The sequence below is a fragment of the Gopherus flavomarginatus genome, chromosome 3, assembly GCF_025201925.1.
Source record: "Gopherus flavomarginatus isolate rGopFla2 chromosome 3, rGopFla2.mat.asm, whole genome shotgun sequence".
Taxonomy (NCBI): domain Eukaryota; kingdom Metazoa; phylum Chordata; order Testudines; family Testudinidae; genus Gopherus; species Gopherus flavomarginatus.
Window position 1 is genome coordinate 90,461,409 of NC_066619.1, and position 8,261 is coordinate 90,469,669.

An 8,261-nucleotide genomic window follows, 5' to 3' on the forward strand; every position below is an offset into this window, starting at 1 on the left:
TAGTGCAGGGCACTAAGGTTGTTGTGTTCCAGAACAAGTGCAGTCTATGGATTTCTGCAAACAAGGTTAAATGCATGTTTCTCCACAGTGTGATAGCAAATCTCAAGGTGCCTGTGTGCCCATACTAATAGTATGAGACACCAGTTGGGATGGCGAGACTACATTCACTGAGAGGAGATGCTATGTTAGTTGATGTATCTAACACAGCAGCTGCAACTGTGTATGGTTATTTCAGTGCTGCACCTTGATGCCTTGCTGCATAGACAGATGGGAGTGGGGTGGGGTGGGATGGGGGGATAGCCGACACTACAAGTTGGTAGTGCATACTTCATTAACCAGCTCATCCTTGCATGGAAAGCAGCTCTGTGGATTTTGAATAGAAGCAGTTTTTGTGAGTGAGAAATAACTGCTTTTCTGAGTGAGGCAACCTAGCTCTTTTGGGGTCATACTTTAGGGGAAGGTACTACAATATTTATAAATAGTTGGTAAAGGGTCAATAGATTGATAGGTATTTCAATAAAGAGTTAATTGATTGTTTTACGTTTGTCATAGATTGAGTTCAACAGGTCAATAAGTGACTTAAAAGCCATGGTTAAAAGCATATATAATACTTCTACTGATGTGTTTATAACTCTAAGCAACACATATTATTCATGTCTGTAACATGATTATAACAGATGTTAATCATTTATTAAACCATTGATGATAAACCATTCATAACTGGAACTTTAATATAAAGTGTGACCTATTTGTTTTCTACAAAATATTATTTCCTTTTATTGGAGATTGTAAATGACAGAGCTGCTGTTCAATGGAGGACAGAAATGTGTTAAATTAAAGCAGTCATAGAGCTGACCACACAATAGCAATAAAAATTCTTCAACTTATAAAAATAGGACAACCCCTGGCTATGCAGCGCAGACTGCCTATGCCCAAATGTAGGTTGCAATTTGTGACAAAGATTCTCAAAATAAGGTACACGAAATATTATTCCCACAGGGGAGTTAAGATGCTGTGGGATTCCTCCCTTCAGGGTAATTACACTTTCTATAATCTCAGTTTTATGATTCTTTACTTGTGATGTTAGTTATTTTCAACAGTAAAAGTGAAGGGAAACAAATTTTATGGAAATTCAGGAAGTTTGGGACTAAAATGAGGGACCTGACATGAAAAGATGAATGTTTCAGGGGCATGGCCCCTTTCCACAGACAGCACAGATTTCATTCAATTAGCCAGATACTGTCACATGAAAATCACTGTGTACACAGTAGTTTATGCACTCAAATACTTCAGTATTGAGAGCCATTGAAGTAGAGATGAACCACAAAAAATTCTGTTTGTTTCAATCGAAACTGAATTTTTTATTTTTTCTTGCCAAAATGAAAAATTATGAAAAAAAGATTTGTTTCAGACCAAACCCCATCCAAAATGGGGGAGAGGTGGAGAGAAAGAAGCATTTTTGGGAGGGGGGGAGTTACTTTATTCTTGGGTGTTTTCCACCTTTTTTTATTTTTTAAAAAACTAAATATAGCTAAATTTCCAAACAAAACAATTCAAAATGGACAGTCAAAACATTTCATTTTGAATTGGTTCCAATGAAGTTAACATTTTTGAAACCAAAATGCTTTTTTTTCAGCCAAAACTGTTTGTTAAATTCAACTTGTATTCACGAATAGTTTCAACCATCCCAAAACTTCACTTTTCAGTGAATTTGCTATTCAACTCCCTCCCGATTTTGCCCAGCTCTACATATAAATACATAGATGGATGGTGAAATCCTGGCCCCATTGAAATTAATGGGAGTTTTGCCATTGGCTTCAATGGGGCCAAAATTTCATTCATACAATCTGAGTGTAATATTACCTCAAATTCCATAGGCACACAGCATGGCTAAAATACTAAGATCCAATATAGTGTGATTTATTGGTGTTTTACAAAGAAAGATAAAAGTCATTAGCCCAGATCCTCAGAGGTATTAGGGCTCTTAACTTGTGCTGAAATCAATATGAGTTAGGTACCAAAGTATCTTTGAGGATCAGGCCCATTATCCTTACTCTTCAAAAAAGGGGAGGAAATTGAGGCACGAAGACATGAAATAATCTACCCAAAATCACAATAGATCAGTGAGAGAGCTGGGATGGAAGAATCCATGCCTTCTCATTCCCAGTCTTATGCCCTATCTTCTGGCCCACCCTGGTATCTAGCCACTTTTAATAGGATAGTTTATCAGAGTCCTGGCTAGGAATTTTTGGGCCCCACTTGGAAACACTAATGGGATGGCTCTTCCTTATACCACCCCAGAGGTAACTCCTGGAACAAATATAAACATATAGGACACAATTCTGCTTTCAGACCTGCACAGCAGACATAGGCACACATCAGTGGGACTCTAAAAAGAGCAAAATATTAATCAAAATGAGCTGTGTGGCTCAGAGGGAAACATTTTGCCCTTGTGATTTTATTCACACTTCTAATTCACAGTGGCATTATTAAAGTCCCATATAACCACAGGGCTTGTTATTAAACTCATGTAAATTGTTTCCTTCATTTGCAATTCTGAAACTTAGGTACTTACAACAATCAACAACTACCTGAAAAGACAGATTAGTGGCCAAGCTTTTTCAGTTTGCTTCTTCTGTGCAATCCCTGCACCATCCCCCCCCAAAACAAAACAAAACAAAAACAAAACCCCAAAACACCACACACAAAAAACTTGGACTTGACCCAGTTTCATTTTAAGACAGAGAACTTCACATTCCTCCAACCTGGTTATTCATTTATATTATGAAAATAGCCCAACATGTTCAGCCATATTTTGTCCTGAACAATTTCACTGTAAAATATGAGATCTGTTTGAAATACTTATAAAAAAATAAATATGAGATGAAAAGCTTCACCTTTACTTTCTTTTGCTCTCTTGTAATTTTAAAACCATGAAACTGTTTTCATTTTAAATTTGTAAAAACCCCGTATGCCACACCAGAGTCCAGAGCACATCTGCATGGCTTATGACCCTTTGCAAATATTCATGTAATGCTCAACTGAAACAGTGTGAGTTGGTGCAAATGTAATTGCAAGATAATGTATATGAAACTTCCTAATAAAGAGGTAGATGAGAAAGAAGAGATCACCTTTTGTCTTTCCAGCAAGAACTATTTTTTCAGAGATAAGAGGGACTGAGGAGACCCATTAGAAAAAGAAAATGATTCATAGCGCTTTATAAATATTTGTGTATTATTGTTTAAATTCAGGAGAGCTGTATGAGTATAAACCAATTCCTATGCACCTGCTAAAAAGCTGTCTGGTTTTATATTTAATATTGCCATACTCTTTAGGAAAAATGTTTCTACTTTTTGGATATGGATAATTAGAAACCATTTTTATTGCTGGATTTATGTGGAAACTCTGTTATTGCACTAAAATATAGAAGAAATATAGGACAGGTATTTTCATGAGGTCTAATAACTTTTCATATAATATTTTCATAAAGGTGATTGGTCACTCTTGGCTTTTACTTCTTTTTTAAAATTAAGGTGCATGAGAGAAACAATGGCATTGCCTAGGGTGCATACCCTACCTCCAAAACTTACACCTCTGGCCTGCATTAACACACTTATTATCTATGTATTTGGCTTCTTTGTCATTTGCTTCAAATCGTACTGAGTTGGGCAAGACTGTCACCGCTTTTTTGACATGGAAAGATATCTACAAGGTGGATCTAGACTGAGATCACTAAACTCATTCTTATTTGTTACCTGGACAAAACTGGGATGCAAGACGCCAGAAATGAAAGGTCATGTCACTTGCCATGTAAGAGCAGATCCTTTCTGTGGGATACTTGATCTCTCAAGAATTTTATTTTAGTGCTGTCAAAAGGTTAAAGTGCAAATACATAATGGTAGTGATGATCTTCAGCAAAGTGAGTAGAGGAGAACTAGATCAGGTAGATCTATGCAGGAATGGAAGTGGGAAGCAGTAGTTCTGCTACATACTTTCCCCTGCCTTTGATTCCATGGAGGCCTATCTGCCCCACCTCACAGTTTGTCTGCAATCTGTGGGTTAGGAAATTTTGATTTTAGGGAGGAAGGGAAGGAGCTAAAGAGCAGTCACTCACTCTAGCGTGAGCCCTCCAAAGCCCAGGGCTATCCAAGTGTGAGTATGAACACACATTTTTTACCTAGACTCCTCCGTACTCAAACAGCCATTCTGCCTTCCATTATGTCTAGGCTAAAGTTAAGAAGTCTCACCTGCTGCAGTGAATCAATAGGAATCCAGCAGCATTTCTCATCAGGATTCTGCCATTTGTGAACAGGGTGGGTCAAAAAAACAACCCTGCCATCCTGTTACAGAGAGTTGGTGCTACTCCAAACAGCACTGAATCTCACAGAGCCCCTTTCCCGGCAATGAGGAGAAGCAACGTTTTTGTAAGGGACTGTTTAGTGCAACAAAAACATATTCCACATAAGACAGCACGCTGGGGAACTTGATGCTTTATTCAACTGCATTACAACAAACTGAGGATAGCGGTAAAGGGGCGTGGTGGGAACTCCCACTATTAAGCAGGAAGTAGAAAGGGTGGAGCATGACTCCATTCCCATATACTCTGGGTAACCCCGTTAACCCTGGCCATGGTGACACTTTACAACAGTTCTTCCAGGATCGTGCTGCTGGTTGGAGGAAGGCTTGTAGCTCACCATGAAGGAGTTATCCTCCCTGTGGAGGCTCCAGAATCCACAGAGTTGGAAGCAGCATTCCTCATGGATGCAAGGATTTTATAGGTCCAGGCTTCCTGCATTCCGCACAAAGCTACTTCCTCTCAGGGGAGAATTAGGAGACAAGTCAGTGAGGTTAAAGGCTCAGACTGTTCTCTTTTCCCATCGGTTTTGCTGTGCAAGGATATAATATGACCAAATTTCATAGCATTTAAAAATTATCTTCATTGTGGATCCCAAATCAGGCCCTGCCATGGCAGTTGGAAGCTCTTGGGTGGAGTCTGCAGCTGAGGGGAAGCACTGCAGGGAAGCTGGGTAGAAACCAGGTAGAAGAGGCAATGTTCTTGTTTTGGGTGCTCAATTTCTTGTTCTTATAGCATTTAAACTCAAACATTTAAAGCCCTGTAATATCATCCAGAAGATCCTTGTTTTCTCCCCATCGATGTTAGCTCAATTCACCCCAGGCCTATAAGCCTGGTGTATTCAGAGAAATATTCTAGACTCTTTTTTTTTTTTTTAAAAAGAAAAGATCTTGCTGACCAGATGGTTTTGCCTATGTTCTCCCAGCACTAGCAATGCTGCAGTGTGGAAAACTGCAATGTGGAAAGTGATTAGCCATTAAGTTTTAATAATATATGGAGCTGGAGTCTGAGCTTTGCAAATGTATGAGACTGTAACAGAGTCTGCTGAAATAATCTCTGCCAAACAAAACATCAGGAAAGATTTATTTTCTTCGTACCAGTCTCACCTCAGCATTTGATAAGGAACGTATTTTAGTTATCCTGTCTTCTCTTCTGCCTGTGCCAGACACATAAAGAGGGCATCACAACCTAGGTAACCATTAATAAATTGCTTTGGTATGGGAGGGTTGCCTGACAAGCTGTGAGCTGCAATCATTTATAAAGTTCTCTTGGTATATTCAGAAAGGTCTTTGCTCTTTAGTTTCAGCACTTTCATTGGCGCTCTGAGCTGGGGCTTGCATTTTTGTGTGGTAAGCTCACAAAGCTGGATTCCCCCTGGACTCACAAATCTTGCCCACATTCATATTTTACATGAGCTGCTCAGTGCAGCTGATTCTTCTGGTGTTTATTTTTCTTTATTTGAAATAATTTGTACATCCCACTGAGAGGACCTTGCCTGTAATGGCTGCTGACTGTAAAGTTTAGGCAGGTACCCTCAGCTTCGCTCTCATGGTTCAGTCCCACACATCCATCACCCTTCCATCACTACGCTAGAGGTTGTCACTGATTGGGCAACAAAACACACTTTCAGGGAGGTCTAATTGTTTTTTAAAGAGCAAAACCCTCTCCTTGTGGTTACCTATTTTCATGCCTCATCCTCTCAGTTAAAGTGGCCCCCTCTTTGGGGGAAATAAGGATCCAAAACTTCAAGGTCAGTTCAGAAGTTTTAGATTGTATTGAAAATGCTGGAATTGGACTCTGAGTGTGCTGCAGGGATGCTTTGCACAACTGTGGCACAGTGATCTCCCTTACACATGTATGCATGCACATGTGTGTAGATGGGGGGGTGAGCGACTACAAATGACGGAGGTGTCTGTGCAAGTGAGAAAAGAAGCTTGGGTCCAGATTTATATTTCATAGCTGCCCCTTTCTGCCTAAAAGACTGAACCAAAGCACTTCATCTGAACACTTCCAAACCTTGAGGAACTTTGAAGCTGGCTCTGGATCAGGATTTTGTAGCTCAGAGTCATCTCTCTTCGGAACAATGTTCAGTCAGATGAGTCCTTTGAATAGTGGGATAGCCCTTAGTGCTTTAGAATTAGGGATGTGTGACCCAGACTTTGCCGAAAACTCAAAGCAGACCCAAAATGAACAGTTTTTGCAGGAACCTCATGAGATTTCCATTCCAGACCCTACAGGTTCAATTAGTTCATATATTCTGAATAAACACGCAGAGATTTGTGTGCTTAACTGATCTAACCAAATTTCTGATCTTTGGAAGTTTGACCATTATTATTATTATTAGCAGTTATTAGAAAGGTAAAAACCTTGAGCAGTCATCAAACTGAGCCTTTTTCAATTGTCATAAGGGTGTCGTGGACTTCCACACTCTGCTGGTCCATGTTACAGGTGTCCAAATATGTATGAACTGGTGATGTTTATCCTTCCCCCTAATCCAGAACAAAATGAGGGAATAACTCATAGTCTTTCTGGGGGATGAAACTTGGAAATGAATCTGATGCAATGTAAAAATGCATTTAGCCTTCATACAAACCTAACTCAAAACCAAAACATTGAACAGATTCTACTGACTGTGACCCAGATTACAAGTTGCAAACTTCACAGAATCTGCTAACTGCTGGAGATGCAGCCTTTCACATGCCTCACTATCACAGATTCTATGTTTCTGGAGCATGTGTGCTTCTACATGAGCAATCATTTGCAATCACATGTCCGAAGCACTAAGCTTACCCCCCCTCTGCCAGCTTAGCTTTGATGTCTGTCCTACCATACCAGCTCTCACCTTATATCCAAGAGTTTTACGTAGGGTATGTCTACACTATGAAATTAGGTTGATTTTATAGAAGTCAATCTTTGGAAAGTGATTTTATACAGTTGATCGTGTATATCCCCACTAAGCGCAATAGGTCGGTGGAGTGCGTCCTCAGTACCGTGGCTAGCATAGACTCACAGAGTGGTGCACTGTGGGTAGCTATCCCACAGTCCCTGCTGCCCATTGGAATTCTGGGTTAAGCTCCCAATGCCTGATGAAAGCAATGGCAAACAATCATTTTGCTCCTTTTTTCCTGGGTTACCTGTGCAGACGCCATAGCATGGCAAGCATGGAGCCCGCTCAGCTCAGTGCTGCTGTTGTAAGCATTGTAAACACCTCGCACATTATCCTGCAGTATGTGCAAAGCCTGCATAGGCGCTGCCAGCATGTGGAGGACATGGACACAGACGTTCCTGAAAGCCCGTTATGTGGCAATTGGGACATCATGGTGGCAGAGGGGCAGGTTGATACAGTGGAACACTGATTCTGGGCCTTCCAAACAAGCACAGACTGGTGGGACCACATAGAGTTGCAGGTATGGAATAGTTCCCAGTGGCTGCAAAACTTTTGCATGTGTAAGGCACTTTAATGGAACTTTGAGTTACTTTCCCCCACCTTGAAGTGCAGGAATACCAAGATGAGACCTGCCTTGACAGTTGAGAAGCGAGTGGCATACCCATTGCCGAATTGCCGTTGAATCTGCAGGACTGGCAGACCTCCCGCAGGCAAGCCGCCGAAGGCAGCCTGACTGTCGCTCTCGCAGGGACCAGCAGGGCACCCCCTTTGGCTTGCTGCCCCAGGCATGCGCTTGGAGCGCTGGTACCTGGAGCCACCGCTGCAGTCAGGCCACATTCGTGGGAAAGCTCAGGTGTGGATTGGCATCTCTATGTTCATTGTTAGCTTAAGTGCTTCTTGACTGGGCACTTACTGAGAATAGCCTTTTCTCAGGAAGCTGACCAACTGCTTCACTGAGGCTACTTAAAATTAAACAAGTACATAGCCAATGTTCATAACTTTGAATACAAAAATGATACA